Raw genomic sequence first — 18,099 nt, forward strand, 5'->3', positions numbered from 1 at the left:
GCCTTCCTTGTGAAGGCGTGAGGGAGCCTCCAAGCCTCTTGGAGGTGCCTTCCATGAAGCAGATCAGCTTTTGGTTGATCTTCTTCGTGAAGGTGATGTTTCAGTTAACTGAAGTTGAGCCCACTCGAACCCAACTCCGACTTTTTTCTAGATCAGACTTCCTCCCGGCTTCTTGTCCATCGAACGTTGCACACGTCCTTCTTGTCCACCGGTGTACTCTTTCATAGCTTTTCTTCTGTCGGATGTACCGAACCCGTTGACTCACTTCCCACATCATAGTACTTCTCGTCCGCTGCGTCTTCCGCTTGACTTTTTATGCTCTTAAGTTTCTGCACACTTAGACACAAGGTATCAAACACAAACATAACCTAATTTAACTCGGTTAATCATATCAAAACTACTATAGATACTTACATACTGATGGAGTGAGAACGAAGTCGGTAGAGTAAGCCGGAAGGACTTAGTGCATTTGAGGGATAAAAAAGTGGGAGAAGATCTGCTCAAGTAAACTCTGCGAGATGAGTTCAGTGACCTTGTAATTGAGATGAAGGGTAGAACGTCAGTTTAGGCATATTAATTTTAATAAACTTGAGTCAGAGTTTTAGGAGACCAAAATAGGATTCTTGATGACCATAACTCCAGTCGATCGAAAATGAATTTGGTCGACCAATGCACACGAGAAGTATTTTTCTTCTTTGAACAGGTTTATAATTGGCCGATTCAGGAGAGGTCCTGTCGGTCGAAAACGGATTCAATTGATAGAAATACATGTGGAGCATGATCTGGCTTAGATCCTACTTCCTCCGTATTAATCCTGGGGTGGATTAGCAGGGGTGCTAAGATAAACATATTCGTCTTTTGTCATCATGATCTGACTCGGATCCGAATGAGACAGTCAGAGATCCACTTTGATCAGGACTTCGAGCAATCGAAAGGGATCTAATCAACTGAAAGGATGTCAAATCAATATTAGTTAAACAAGATTTGTGGATGAAGCTAACAGAATGAGTCAGCATGATTCATATGACCAGATTTCGATGATACTACAAAAAGGATGCCCTGTCCCTTCCTCATCAATGATCTTCCTTTCTTGTTCTTTCTTTCTCTTTCTTGATAAGAATATAAAATAGGATTCAGATGCAAAGTAAAATACTAGTTTTTTTAAGCATCAAGTTGATTCTTTTTTTATAATTATATAAAGTAAAAATTGACCATCTTAATACTATTAAGTAAATCTTTATAATAAAAATATATGAAAATTATTATTGCATTAGATTAATTTTAATGATTATAGACAAAATGTATTCACATTTGTTATGATTAATCTTTTGAAGTTAATTATTTCAATTATATTATGAGACCATTTCTTCCCTTTAAAATAGGGTTGAATAATTTAAGATATAAAAAATAATTTTAATTTTTCATATGAAGTAAAAAAGTAAAAATTGTTTATGATGATTTCCTTAAATAAAATATTTGAACTTTAAGTTTTTTTAAAACATGATAGGTTATTTGATAGTGATGGTTTAGATTTATTTTCAGAATTAATTTTTTTTTTAAAATAATAAAATCAAAATTAAACAACAACACTTAGATATTAAATTTCATACAAAAATAATATTTTTTCCATTACATTGAAAATACTACTGACAATATATCTTAAATAATATCTCAAGATTAGTATAGCTTCGAAAAAAAGAAATTTTAAAGTTAAAATTAATAAAATCTTATTTATGTTCAATAATATCTTATTAACTTTGCTTATGACGGATCAGTCTGTATAAAGGAGGAGAGTTACGTTAGGTTGTCAGCAAGCGTTAAAACTATGACAAATGTTCAATAAATAGATTCATTAAACTATTGTGCTAGTGTTAGGTTGTTCTCCGGAAGGAATGTGTTATAGGATCCGACTGTAACGTTTCGACAAGGACGACTACATCTCTAGAATTCGGATGTAGTACTAAATATACAAGAGTTTGCATTGGAGGGTCCGACTATAACATATCGGCAAGGACCACTACATCTCCATGAGAACTTGGGTGTAGTGTTAAATAGGCAAAAGTTCTCACACCATAGGTTGGATTTGGAACATGAAACATAGGAATCCTCACTAGTAAGTCAATGGAGGTAGTGGATACGATGATTAGGAAAAGAATTAATATTTATATTAAACACTTACTAGTCAATCGTAGAAATTTTATCGAGTATATAACATTTATATGAAAATAAATGAGAGTATTAAGAGCGTCATCTTAGATAAAGCTCTAAAAAAAAAAAAAAAGTATACTTCACCATATATTCAAAAATATATCTTAAATATTCTTACCAACCAAGTGAAAATCAAGATTCGTAAAGAAATCGGGTATGCAAAATTCTACATTTTAGTTGATGAAGCAATTAGAGATACATCTAACAGGAAGCAAATGATTATTGTATTAAGATTTATGGATATTGATAGTTTTTTATAAGAGCATATTTTTGTCATTATACATATGACTGATACAACTGTTACAATACTTAAGAAAGAAATATCTGTCGCTCTTGATTGTTATGACTTGCATATCCACAACATGGGGGGATAAAGATATACTGGTGCTAGCAATATGTGTGACTTTTGGAATGTATTACAGACTCTTTTTTTGAAAGATTGTTCATGCTCATATTATTTATATTATATTATTTTTCTCATTAACTTCAACTAACATTAACTACAACTGCTAGGATATCGAGTATCCTACTAGATCCTTATTATTTAGGCTCATGCCTAAACGTTAGTGAGATTAGACCTTCCTGCATATCATTACATTGTTATACCTTGTTGACCATTATCTCTCATTCGTGGTTGAAAGAGTCATCAGCAACCGTTGTCATATTCTATCAACCATTGTCTTCCATCCATAGTTGAGAGAATCGATAGCGAGTGTTGGTATATTCCTTATTGGAACCTTGACACCGCTAGAGGGGGGTGAATAGCGTCTCACCCAAATCATCCACTACAAGAAAAAAGTCAAACAACAACGGTTTTTCACCGTTGTCGTAGGCCATTTTGAACTATTGTTAACGGCCGTGTTGTTAAAAGGGGTGGCAAAAGACAACAGTTTTTAACCGTTGTCTTTGAAGGCAAAGACAACATTTTTTACAACGGTGAAAAACTGTTGTCTTTTCCTTCAAAGACAACAGTTTTTCACTGTTGTCTTTGAGCGTCTACCTTTAATAACAGGGTCTTCAACAACAGTTTTAAACTATCTACGACAACGGTGAAAAACCGTTGTCTTTTTTAGAAAAAAAATAAAAAAAAATTAATACACAATTTTCCAATATTATAAATCATTCAAAATACTAAATTTCAAAATAAAATTTAATATACAATTTTCTAACATTCAAAAATAATATTTATAACATTCTGAAGAAATTTCATAAGCAACCAACAAAATTTCATAAGCAACCAACAAAATGATAACACTTTTAAAACAAAGGTAGAACAATATAACACAAGATTTTCTACTTAGATGTCGGTGAAGAGGAGGGATTGCAGCTCCTAGTGCTCCTTAATTTGTTAAAGTCTCTTCATTTTTTTAGCTTGCCGGCATTCTTCCTAATACTCTTGAGGACACCTAAAAAGAGCAGAATGAAATTATACAATCCTGTGCACAAGAACTATGTAATTCTAAGTGGTGGATCATGTCTGTCACAAGTTCGCCACTAATTTTTTTGACCATTATGCACAGATTGTAGACAAGCATGAAAATAAGCAGAACCATAAATATAAGCGAATAAAGGATACCTTTCAATCTTCGAAATCTTCTTTTCTGGTTGGCCCGTCTCCTTTTCCTCTCTTCTTTTGTTAACTCTGCCTCTTCTTTGATGTTTCCTTTTCCATGAAAAATCTCCTCAGGGGCAAGCATAGCCGCATCTGAGACGACCAATGGAGCAACCTGCAAAACCATTGTATTTCAGTGACTCGAAACTGTTTTTACCATAAACTAAAAGACAACTCCAAAAGATATTTTTACCTCTTCCATTGCTAGAGCAGGTACATTGACTTATATAGACATATCCTCAATAACCTACATCATAACTTATGGTCAATCAAGAAATAAATACTAAAATATGAAGTCACAAGAATATGAAGTCACAAGGAATACAAAATATGAAGTCACAAGACTGAAATACTAACTAAGATCAATAAGTTGTCAAATTTTGTATCAATGATGGATTCCTTCTGAATTGAGCATTAAGCTTCATTCCAAACAAAAAGAGAAAAAGAATGACTGTACAATAGGTATTACCTTCTTAATAGAGAGAATTAAATTGTGGATGAATCTAGGTGCAGCGCAGTTGATTCCAATAGCAACGACTTTGTTGCATGAATCAGCCAGAGAAACACATTCAGCCATAGAATCTCCACTAACAACATTAATCCCATCCTTCGAAGTGAAAGAAAACTAAGCTGGAATTTTTGTGTCACACTCCAAAAGAAGTTCAACATATGCCTGTAAAAGAAGTCATAATTAGGATCCACTAAAAGGAACATCTTGAGCAAAATAAGAATCTCAAGTCTAGGGTTCCACTAAAATCAAGCTTCTTAATATTTGCAGTAGATTCTTGTAACAAACTCTGTTCTGAATTTCTGTTTTAGCTAAATCCTATCCAAAGCCTCAACTATTTGTGCCACTTTACTCTTTGGTATTGAGTACCCCAAGTACCTAAATGTGCAACGAAGGAAGAGCAGGAACCATTGCTTAGCTCTACAAATACATCAAAAGATACTTGAGCTTCAAGTTTATTTGGAATTGTTTCAAAAGCAATTATATTAGCTCCAGCTTCAGAAAGAACCTCAAGCCTTCTCCTGTGAAAATCTTTGACGATTTCCACAGTAATTTCTTGGCCATAGTTTCCACTACAAACAGAACAATCACATGATCATCTAATGAAGACCTCCATATCATACTGTAGTCCCGAGCAGCATTAACAAGATGCACCTGTACTCAGAACCATCTGCTAGATATGCTCCATAGCTTCCTATTGATGCAGCAACCAACACAGGACGCTGCTTCAGGTTGACTGCGCCCTCACTGAATCCATAGCTTCCTATTGATGCAGCAACCAATAGCAGGAGGAGGGGGGCACGATTTTTACCGTAGCCTTCGAGGTTCTATAAAATTCACAACTCGCTATAGCATATTTATAAATTATAGAAGCATAATGAAACGATCCTAAAAAACCCAAGATACTACAAAATACACTACAGAGGTGAGAGTGGCACTGTTCCGAAAAGCAACGACTTGTCTCTTTGCCCTCCCGCTTAAAATGCTTGGGGGGGGAGTAAGAGTTGTCAGCAAGAACGCGCAAGTTATGATTCTGACAAAGTAGATGTCAGCTTAGCTCTAGATCAATATAAATGAAGAAAACAGACAGTACAAAGAAGTAACAAAATCTTCCTCTTTTCAAAGAAAGAGCATAATGCAACCAGAACAATACCAAACAAGCATACCTATGAAGAAAGTGGCTAATCTTTTGAGACGACTGCACAATATATAACGTGTTGACCCTTATCCTCCACTTGGATCCTTCCACACTTCACAGCATTTACCTATCCAAAGTAAGCAAGGTTCACACCTCACCATGAAAAATCATAATTTATAGCAATAGAAGAACAAACGCTTCCTCATCAACAACACTGATAGGGCTTCACAAAATTTAGTCACGAACCCTAACTAATAGTCAAAAAAGAGAAGGAAACTCATTCTGCTTGTCATTATCAGAAAGCCACTGCATGTATAAGAACAAGAAGACAAAAAAAAAACATTTTTTTGTAAAATACATAATAGTCATAAGGGCGCCTTTGAACTCCTCCTCAAAGAGATCCACAATAGTCTTGCCGGCCCACCTGTTCTTAACCTATATTGACTCAAGCGTTAGCTCAAACTTACGTGAAGCATCAAAATGAAAGAATCGAGCGAAGAAAAGGATACAGGTCTATTTTGTTTACGTGCTCGTCGTCCCCCTCATCATCGAGATGGACCGAAAAAAAGATCCAGCATCCATCACTATCTGAAAACAAAGACAGTTTTTTAAGTCATAAAAACTATAATGGAAGAAGAATGATGGTACAAAAGAGCAAGTTAATCACAAAAAGGGCAAGATAAACTAGTAGATTGCATGTCTGTTAAGAATAACACTTCTATTCTTGATGAGCAAAGAATTCATCTAACAGTATACTCACTGCCGCACAATACAGGACGCCCAAATGCTAATTATTAACAGATCAGCAATCAAGATCAATTGTTTAGGCAATCGGAGGATAGCATCAAAATTCATCTATCTTTTACCCTAAATCTACGTTCATCAGAAGGAGTCATTGAAAACAACCAAATGGGATCACCCTCCATGAAATCCAAAACATGATTCAAATCAACATGAAAGAAAACTGAAGTATTTGTGGCTCATCAAACAAAATCCGACTACCTTAAAGCTAAACGAAGCATGGGGTTGGATCGCTTCTGTCTCAGGCGTGCCCTTTTAGGAAGGTAGGGTCGCCGGGGGGGGGGGGCACCGAGGAGGGCGGACTGCTGCATCTCCAGATTGTTGATCTGCTGCTCTCGGTCCATCTCGATGATGAGGGGGACGACGAGCACGAGGAAAAAAAAAGGAGAAGGGGCAACAGGTTTAGGGCTTGGAGAGGAAGGAGGAAAAAAAACGTGAAGTAGGTGAAGAGATCATAGGTTGGACGAAAATCCTTAGGGATTGAGAAGGTAAAGGGGGGAATGCGGCGGCAAAAAATTTCGAGGAGAGGGAAAGAAAAAACGCGGCGGTAAAAAATGACGAAGGGAAAAAACGGCGAAGGAAAAAAAATAAGGGTATTCAACAACACTTAATAGACAACGGTTTTCAAAAACCGTTGTCGTAATCCTAAAAAAAACGCACATAGACAACAATTTTCAAAAACTGTTGTCATAGCAATTAAAAACTGTTGTCGTAGACCAAAAAAAACATAAATAGACAACGGTTTTTAATATCCGTTGTCGTAAGAAAAAAAAACTACTAAAAGACAACAGTTTTTATTAAAACCGTTGTTAAAAGGTAAAAAGTCAACAGTTTAGCATAAAACCGTTGTCGTTTGAGTGCTGTTGAATGAACATTTTCTTGTAGTGGTCACTTCCTATACTTGTTAGTACGCAGCGGAAAACAAAATACAAATACTAACAATAGAAAACAAATCTAACACATTGATTTAACGTGGTTCGGAGATAAAGCTCCTATTTCACGGCTGTTCGTAAGGTGGATGATCCCGATCCGTCGGTGGATGATTCCCCGGAGAACTTCCGGCTAGCTCACGTAGCTCCTTGTGGGTGGAGAAACCTCGCCACAACCTTGTACAAGCACGCTAGATCACTTGGGCACTTGGAGACTCTAATTAGGATTAACCACCACTAATTTCGTCAACCTTAACCAAGCTTCCAATGCTTGGTTATATAGGCCACAAGTTAGAAAACCCCGCCTACCAGTCGACTGCCAAAACTAGCAGTCGACTGCTCTCTGTGAAAATTCGACTGTTACATCTCAACGACTAGATACCAGTCGACTGCCAAAACTAGCAATCGACTGCCCTCTGTGAAAATTCGACCGTTACATCTCAACGGCTTGATACCAGTCGATTGCCAAAACATGCAGTCAACTGCTCTACACTGACCGAACGAACAGAACCATTCTGTTTGCACCAGTCGATTGCGTGGTCGACTGTACCAGTCGACTGCTAAAACATACAGTCGACTGCTACAGTACTGCTGCAGTAAAACCCTAGAGTCTAGGATTTGACCGTCGAGTACATTCGCTCAGCACTCATCCTCGTCCAACCAACCTAGACTTAGCCTTTTAGCCTCCTCCATCAGCCTTGCGTCCCTCGGATGCCTCCCCATCCTTCACGTCTTGCCTTCTGGAGCTTCCATCGGCCTTGTCATTGTTGTCGAGTCTTTCTTTGCCAAGAGGTCGCGCATCTGGGACTTCATCCATTGTCAAGTCACACTTAGACTTACGTTGCCAAGACTACATGCTTGGACTTACATCACCAAGACTCATCCTTGGACTTTTCTCCTTTGCCAAGATCACACTTGGACTTTCCTTGTTGTACCTGTATCCTACACACTCACATTGCATATCAAATTACAACAATAATCCTAACTTAAACTTTTGCCTAAACATCAAAACCTAGGGTCACTAGATTGCTCCAACACTATCTACCATTGTCTCTCATTCGTGGTTGAGAGAGTCGTCATGACCGTTGGTATATCTTGTCGACTATTGTCTCCTATTCGTAGTTGAGAGAGTCATCGGCGATCATGATATATACAACTACCCACAAGACATTCATGGTAGCGAGTTCGCGTGCAGTTGATAACTAGATAGCTACGTATATACCTTGTCTGCCCACAAGATGTATGTGATAGCGAGTTTGCCCGCAAACAGTGATTATTTACTTATCCTGATTGTCTGCGGGACCATTTGTGGTAGAGCTCTTCTCCTACAGTTAGTGCTTGTTATATGTCTGTTATATATCAGTCATGTATTTGCTCATACAGATTTAGATGTATTTTATGCACTTCTGATTTATTGATTATACTTGGTTGAGCAGGTTAGTGGACCGTTATGTTATTGGTCATGTTTTTGGATAGTAGGTGATTATATTGATGCTCTTATTTTATAGTAAGTATTTTACTTGAGACTGTTAGGACCAAAAGTAGCTAGAGGGGGGGGGGGTGAATAGCTCGTCGCGTTCGCTCGGTGCTTGACGTTGCTCGGCGTTGCTTGGCGTTGCTTGTTTCTTCAAGACTATGCAGTGGAAATACAAAGAAACAATCACACAACGCTAACACGGTTGGTTTACTTGGTATCCACCTCACAAGAGGTGACTAATCCAAGGATCCACACCAACACACACACCCTCCACTAAATAAAACTCTCCTTTATGGTAACTACCAAGGGCGGAGAAGCCCTACAAGACTCAATACAAGAAGAGAAGGAAAGGATACAAGAAATACAAGCTTACAAGCTTACAATGAGTATAAACCCTAACCCTAGCTTCTCTTCTTGGCTTTGATCCGCCTCTTGACTTGGAAAACTTCCAAGATCCTTCAAGAACTGGCGATCTGAGCTTTGTGAGTGCTGTGGAGGAGTTGGCGAGAAATCTGGAGTGAATCGGAGAAGAGATTACCGAAGGAAATGAACGCCTGCGGCCTTTATCGACGCCAACGGTCGGATCCCGATCGATTCGAATGTTCCCAATCGATCGGGGAGGCTTTGGATCGATCCACGGATCGATCCAGAGCGCCTCTGTGCTCTGGAAAAGCGCCTGGATCGATCCACGGATCGATCCAGCGCTTATCGCGCAAAGCAGCCGCGTCCCAATCGATCCACTGATCGATTTGGACATCTGGATCGATCCACGAATCGATCCAGAGGCTCTCTGTTCGCTAGGAAAGGCCTGGATCGATCCACTGATCGATCCAGCACTTGGTTTTTGCCCAAAACCAAGTCCCAAGCCTCTCAAACCAACATCCGGTCAACCTTGACCTGTTGATACATCATGCCTAGCATCTGGTCACTCCTTTGACCTGCTAGGACTTCCCACCAAGTGTCTGGTCAATCCCTTTGACCCACTTGGACTTTTCTCTTCGTGCCAAGTATCCGGTCAAACCCTTGACCTTACTTGGACTTCCATCAGATGTCTGGTCAACCTTGACCCATCTAGATTTCCTCGTGCCAAATATCCAGTCAATCCTTTGACCTACTTAGACTTCCCAACACCAGATGTCCAATCATCCTTGATCCATCTGGATTTTCCCTTGCCTGGCTTCACTCACCAGGACTTTCACCTAGCTTCACTCACTAGGGTTTTCCATCTGCCTAGCTTCACTCACTAGGGCTTTCACCTGGCTTCACTCACCAGGACTTTCACCTAGCTTCACTCACTAGGGTTTTCCTTCTGCCTGGCTTCACTCACCAGGACTTTCACCTAGCTTCACTCACTAGGGTTTTCACCTGGTTTCACTCACCAGGACTTTCACCTAGCTTCACTCACTAGGGTTTTCACCTGGTTTCACTCACCAGGACTTTCACTCTGCCTGGCTTCACTCACCAGGACTTTCACCTAGCTTCACTCACTAGGGTTTTCACCTGGTTTCACTCACCAGGACTTTCACTCTGCCTGGCTTCACTCACCAGGACTTTCACCTAGCTTCACTCACTAGGACTTCCCTGTCAAGTATCCGGTCAACCTTGACCTACTTGACTCTTCTTCAATCAATTTCTTATTGTCAAACATCTAAACTCAAACCAAGACTCAGCTTGATCACCCAGGTCAACCTTGACCTGAGGGATGTTGCACCAACAATCTCCCCCTTTTTGATGTTTGACAATACCACAATAACACTTACAATACCACATGTAAGTTAGGCTAATCCTATAGCCTCAATCTTCATGCCACTAGGTAATGAACATATAAATTAAGCTCTTCATTCTCCCCCTACGAGGGCACACTCCCTCTAGGTAATGAAAGCCTAACTTACACCCATTCATAGGTCCTTTCATTCTCCCCCTATTGGCACACATCAACCCATCTTTGGGCACACATCAACCCATGCCCCAATTTTGGGTACACATCAACAAATCCATTTGTTGACGACTCTCCCCCTGAAGAGTTACTCATCATTGTTCACAACATCACTCGTTGTGATCAACACGATAATGAAGGTCCCATACCCTTCATTTATCCTTAACTTCTCCCTCAATGTAGACAAATGCCCATCCTTGAGCATTATCCACTTGAAGCCACTTGAACAATGAGGATATCCACTCCCCATTAAAGTTCAAATGCTCAACCTTGAGCATGTTCTTAACGGAAGGTTGACCACCTTCCAAAGTTCATGAAAAATAATTTTCATGTCTTTAAAGAGTCTCTCCCCCTAAAGACATGGTTGTAACTTCTGTCATTGCACCAACAATGACTTGGAATCCCTAAACCTTTAGGAAACCCAAATTTAGAAGTTTTGAGGTTCAAATACTCAAAATTTGAAACAAACCTCAACCTAAACTTCAATGAAGCCTTCCTTAACCAATCCATCCTTGTTTTCACATGAAAACACCCTTTGTGTGTATACAAATATATTTTAGGGGTTTGAAATGGTTACCTAGACTCAAAGAGGTTCAAAGATGCTGAAATCAAGCCTTCCCAGCCAAAATCAGCAACTTGGATCGATTGGAGTTGGGTTCCAATCGATTGAACCTTTCTGAATCGATCCACTGATCGATTCAGACTACCTGGATCGATCGGCTGATCGATCCAGCGAGCTTCTGCTCGCGGGAGTCTTGCCTTCTGAATCGATCCACGGATCGATTCGGGCACTCCAATCGATCCATGGATCGATCGGAGCTCTGATAGTTGCTGAAATTCCATTTCAGTCAACTTCAGAAACCCCTAGAAAATTCTACAAAAATCCAAAAATCATGAAATTTCGTGTAGACATTATTTAGGGCATACTTAATCATGGAAAAATAGCTTTCTATGAAAATACATCATATTTTCAAAGATTGACACAAACTCGAAAACTTGCAAAAACTTTAGTGTTTTTCTTCAAGTTTGTGTCTAACTATTCAATGGTGATTACTATCAAAAGATAGCCTTCACCAAGGTTTTCCAAAAACATTTTAAAAACATTTTCAAAACCAATATCCCATCATGTTCCTTGGGCATAATGCACATGACTTGTACATTAACTTTCCCAATGATGGGAAAACACATAACTATGTGTTTTGATGAACCTAAAACTCAAAAGAATGCACTAAATCAACATCTTGAGTTTTGTTCATCTTCCTAACATCTCACTTGTATCTAATGTACACTAAAACACGGACAAGTCACCTTATAGTCCTTGTGAGATGTGGGATTTTGATTTTTCCCTAATCTAGGGATCATGCATATCTATCTAGGCATTCTAGAGATATTAGACATCCACCTAGGATGTCACTCGTTAATAAGTGTTGTTAAATGCCATTTGTCCTTAATTACAAGGAATTAAACTTAATGCATGATAATGTTATGACATACATCAAAATAAAATAATTTTCAAAAGAAAAATATTCTATAACTACATGATGTATGAATGTCATGACATGGTATTTTTGGATTTTTCATAATAAAACATGAATGCAAAACTAGACATGATGTCATGGAATATGATGGGCAAACAATCATGGCAAGATTTAACATAAATAAAATATACCTAGATTAACTATCTAAGTATCCTTAAAGTCTTAGCTAAACTTACAACTTAAACCTAGATTGCCCTAAAGTGCTTCAAGAGAATGCCAAAGCCTAAATTGGCATTTCTAATTTCCTTGATTTAATGTATGCCAATTGAAAATAAACATGTCCTCAAATGTTGGCATATTCCATTTTTCCTCAAGAGTGATTACATAAATCAAGGCCCGGATTGCCTTAAATTTCCAAGAGAATACCAAAATCCCAACTTGGTATTTCTCAAGGTTTTCCCAATTTGTGCCATTTTAAGATAAAATCAAATTTTCACCATTAGACACATTTTACTCTTTCAAGGAGTAATCAATAGGTCCATTTCATTTTCAAAGGTTAACTAAAACCTTGAAAATGCTCCTTGAGTGTCAATTTCCTCAAAGTTGGGTTAACTACCCTTCTAATCGGAGTTGACACTCTCTAACCCATCTATGGGGTAGAGAAGATGCTCCTAGGAACCCAACACCTATTGGTGCTCCTTGGATGCTCTAGGTATTCACTAGGGATAACTTCCCTAGATATCTTCCTAGTGACCTTGTTGGGCTTCTTAGAAGCCTTGGTCACACTTTCTAGGTCAACTCTAGGGATTTCTTCCCTTGTGACCTTCTTTGTGACCTTCTTTGACTTCTTAGAAGTCTTAGTCACATTTGTTGCAAAAATACTCTTAGGGATATCTTCCCTTGTATCTTTGACTTGACCTCTAGACTTAGGGTTTCTTCCATAGCTATATGGAACCCTATGATAACTAGGCACATCCTTTTTAGCTTTGGGTTTGTATCCCAAACCTCTATAGCCATTGGATGACCTTTGTGCTCCTAGCCCTAGGTATTGCTCATTTTGCCCTTTAAGGATATTCTCCATCCTTTTTAGGGTCTTTTCTAGTTTGTCAAGTCTTGACCTCAAGACTTGATTTTCTATCATTAAATCCTTAGGTTTTGGTCCATGAGCATTTTTGATCTTGGGCATGTATCTATTTTCCTTAGTGTTCCCGCCCAAGTGTCTATCTACCTTCCTAACCTTAGGTTGGGTAGTTTTGGCATGTAGGGTCACATGTTTTTCCTTAAAGCCCTCATGTTTTCTATTCTTATGGTAAATTGCATTAAAATGATAAAAGTTAGAACTATCATGCTTTTCACCATAATGTAAGGGGGTAGGCTCAATAAAAGATACATTCTTCTTTACCTTGGAGGCTCCCCCTTGACTAGTGTCTCCTTGAGCCTTGACCACCTTATTCCCCTTGGGGCATTGACTTCAGTAATGCCCCTTTTGATTGCAAGAGAATCATATAATATGCTCCTTGCTCTTCTTTGTGTTGGGGATGATCTCCTTGGGCTTCGCCTTGCCCTTTTGTGCCACTTGGCCCTTCTTCTTGGCCAATTTAGGGCACTTGCTCTTGTAGTGTCCATTTTCCCTACACTCAAAACATATTATATGATTTTTATTTTTAATTGAAACATTTATACCTTTGTGTGTAGGGGTGACATCTTTTCCTTTGGATCCGGAGGTAGAAGCTTCCTCTTGATCGGACCTTGATTCCCCTCCATTTGTTTTTTCTTGACTTGTGGAGGTAGAAGCTTCTTCCTCCCCTTCTTCTCTTGACCCGGATGTAGAAGCTTCTCCTTCTTCTTGATCCGGTGTCACCAAGAATTGCTCCCCCTCAATCCTAGAGGTGGAGGCTTCATCATCTTGAATATGAAACAAGGAGTATGCTCCCTCCTTGTTCCCTTCGTTGCATTCCCTTGAGGATGAAGCTTCTTGGATTTCTTCTTCTTCGGAGGTTGAGCATCTCTCAACCTCGGAGCCCTCCTCTTGGTCTTGCTCCAAAGAGTCACCCTCTCTGGATACTTCTTGCTCTTGTACAGTGGAGGGGATCTCTTCATGAAGCTTGGCCAATTTGCTCCATAATTCCTTTGCATCTTCAAATTCTCCAATTTTGCAAAGGATGGTGCTTGGCAATAAATTTACCAAAAGCTTGGTCACTTTATCATTTGCCTCGCACCTCTGGACTTGCTCTTGGTTCCACTTGCTCCTCTTGAGAACTTTACCCTTTGAATTTCTTGGAGTCTTGAAACCTTCCATTAGAGCAAACCATTGCTCTATCTCCATCATAAGAAAATTTTCGATTCTTGATTTCCAAGAATCGAAACTCGTAGAAGTGTATGGTGGAGCCACCCTTGTGTCAAATCCAAGTCCATCTTGGAATTGCATCTTGAAGTTGAGCTTGATAAAGTCTTGAACTTGAAGAAATTGCTCCAACTTCTTCACCCTCTAGCTTTTCTTGATATGCTTGACCTTTCCGGCGATGATTCCGGTGAAGAGCGGCCTCGCTCTAATACCACTTGTTAGGACCAAAAGTAGCTAGAGGGGGGGGGGGGGGGTGAATAGCTCGTCGCGTTCGCTCGGTGCTTGGCATTGCTCGGCGTTGCTTGGCGTTGCTTGTTTCTTCAAGACTATGCAGCAGAAATACAAAGAAACAATCACACAACGCTAACACGGTTGGTTTACTTGGTATCCACCTCACAAGAGGTGACTAATCCAAGGATCCACACCAACACACACACCCTCCACTAAATAAAACTCTCCTTTATGGTAACTACCAAGGGCGGAGAAGCCCTACAAGACTCAATACAAGAAGAGAAGGAAAGGATACAAGAAATACAAGCTTACAAGCTTACAATGAGTATAAACCCTAACCCTAGCTTCTCTTCTTGGCTTTGATCCGCCTCTTGACTTGGAAAACTTCCAAGATCCTTCAAGAACTGGCGATCTGAGCTTTGTGAGTGCTGTGGAGGAGCTGGCGAGAAATCTGGAGTGAATCGGAGAAGAGATTACCGAAGGAAATGAACGCCTGCGGCCTTTATCGACGCCAACGGTCGGATCCCGATCGATTCAAATGTTCCCAATCGATCGGGGAGGCTTTGGATCGATCCACGGATCGATCCGGCGCTTTTGCTCGAAAGCGCTGGATCGATCCACGGATCGATCCCGCACGCGCTAAGCAACAGCGTCCCAATCGATCCACTGATCGATTTGGACATCTGGATCGATCCACGAATCGATCCAGAGGCTCTCTGTTCGCTAGGAAAGGCCTGGATCGATCCACTGATCGATCCAGCACTTGGTTTTTGCCCAAAACCAAGTCCCAAGCCTCTCAAACCAACATCCGGTCAACCTTGACCTGTTGATACATCATGCCTAGCATCTGGTCACTCCTTTGACCTGCTAGGACTTCCCACCAAGTGTCTGGTCAATCCCTTTGACCCACTTAGACTTTTCTATTCATGCCAAGTATCTGGTCACTCCCTTGACCTACTTGGACTTCCATCAGATGTCTGGTCAATCCCTTTGACCTATCTGTATTTCCTCGTGCCAAGTATCCAGTCAATCCTTTGACCTACTTGGACTTCCCAACACCAGATGTCTGATCATCCTTGATCCATCTGGATTTTCCCTTGCCTGGCTTCACTCACCAGGACTTTCACCTAGCTTCACTCACTAGGGTTTTCCATCTGCCTAGCTTCACTCACTAGGGCTTTCACCTGGCTTCACTTACCAGGACTTTCACCTAGCTTCACTCACTAGGGTTTTCCTTCTGCCTGACTTCACTCACCAGGACTTTCACCTAGCTTCACTCACTAGGGTTTTCACCTGGTTTCACTCACCAGGACTTTCACCTAGCTTCACTCACTAGGGTTTTCACCTGGTTTCACTCACCAGGACTTTCACTCTGCCTGGCTTCACTCACCAGGACTTTCACCTAGCTTCACTCACTAGGGTTTTCACCTGGTTTCACTCACCAGGACTTTCACCTAGCTTCACTCACTAGGACTTCCCTGTCAAGTATCCGGTCAACCTTGACCTACTTGACTCTTCTTCAATCAATTTCTTATTGTCAAACATCTAAACTCAAACCAAAACTCAGCTTGGTCACCCAGGTCAACCTTGACCTGAGGGATGTTACACCAACAGAGACTGCATCCTTTAATCTCCTTATATGTAGTATCATACACTATCTTCTTATATCCACTGAGTTGTTGTACGTATACTCACTACCCTTTGCTTTTCTTTTGACTTTTAGGTTAGCAATTAAAGAATGTGTTGTGTCGCTCAAACGTCTTGGCTGCCAGTTCAACTCGAGTTAGATTCTTCTTTTGGAGTTGATTTATTTTTTGTTCCACTATCATGGTTTATTATTTTCTTTCCCTGATTGAATTATTGAGGTTTTGTTATAATATTATAATTGTTATCTTGTGTAGTTTAGTATGATCACATGTACATGCATACATATACACATCAGTTTTTATGAGTTTAGTGATTTTATATCGTATTAGTGTTTGTGTTGGCTTAAATTGGCTTGGTATCGATTATTTTCTATATTGCCACTAGGGTACTGTCCGATTTGGCCAATAAGTATACCCTTGGAGTATGACATTATATCTATATTGTTTACTTATATATTAAATATAATATATTTATTTAATTAGCAGGTTGATTCACCATATTTTAACTCTTCCTGTTTGTACAGCTACAACGAAACGAGCATTTTGAGCTAGTGTTAAAAAAAGGCGCTAGGCGATAGATGGGCAGTTGCCCTCCGCCTATCACTTGGGCGCTTAGGCTGATTTTTTTTTCAAGAAAACCCTGTCGAATCGATCAATTGATCGATCAGGCAGGGTTTTCTCGACAAATAGAACCGTGTTAAATCGATCAACTGATCGATTCAACACTCCGAATTGATCAGCTAATCGATTCAACACTCCAATAGATCAGTTGATCGATTCAACACTCCTAATCGATCAGCTGATAGATTTGGTAGGACTTTGTTTGTCATAGAATCCTTTTGAATTAATCAGATGATCAATTGATCAATTTAACATGCTTAATTGATCGATTCGGCAGGGTTAGTTTGTTGTAGAATCATGTCGAATCGATCAGTTGATCGATTCTGCAGGATTCTGCGACAATGCAGAATCCTCAAACTGATAATATATTAATATTAATAACAAAATACATAATTTGATCCCAATAGATAGATAAATAGAAATTGAAATACCAGAATAGCAAAAGTATACAAACTAAAAGATCAAAGTTCAAACTACAAATAGAAAGTCTGAAACTGACAAGAAATACAAAATATAGTAAAAGTTTTCCCATAAATCATAAAATAACTTATATAATCTCCTATATCCCTAATTCTTCTTCTAGTTCATCTCCATATTTCTCCAATACTTCCTCTGTATTGGATTCAAACTCAAAATCTATGACATCATCTTCATCTTCTTCATCTGATACAAATTCTTCTTCGTGAAGTTCTCTAACATCTTCAATATTTGTCTCAACATTTTCATTTCCACCATCAACAATTCATCCTTATGCCATAATTGCTTCATTAGCAAGTAGCACATCTACTCATTTTTCTTCTTATCTTCTCTTTTTTTTATGATCTTGGCATTGAATTGAACATAGACTAAATTGTTCAACTTTCCAGTATCTAGTCTATTTCTTTTCTTTGTATGGATCTACATTAAATAAATATATTAATTATTAAGTAAATAAACAATAAGTCAATAAGTAATTACTAATTAAGTACTTTTCCCCTCAAAAGTACTCTAATTTCTCTCACAACTGGAAGAACTTGTAGTTAAAGAAATGATTCTTTTAGTCGTCTTTTGTAATTTAGGTGCACATGTCCAAAAAGATGCCACCATCCAACTAAATAAAAATTGATCAAACAATAACAATAAGCAAAATTAAGAAACAGCAAACAATGAAACAAATAATAAAAATAACAA

This window comes from Zingiber officinale, chromosome 9A, assembly GCF_018446385.1.
Source record: "Zingiber officinale cultivar Zhangliang chromosome 9A, Zo_v1.1, whole genome shotgun sequence".
NCBI lineage: Eukaryota > Viridiplantae > Streptophyta > Magnoliopsida > Zingiberales > Zingiberaceae > Zingiber > Zingiber officinale.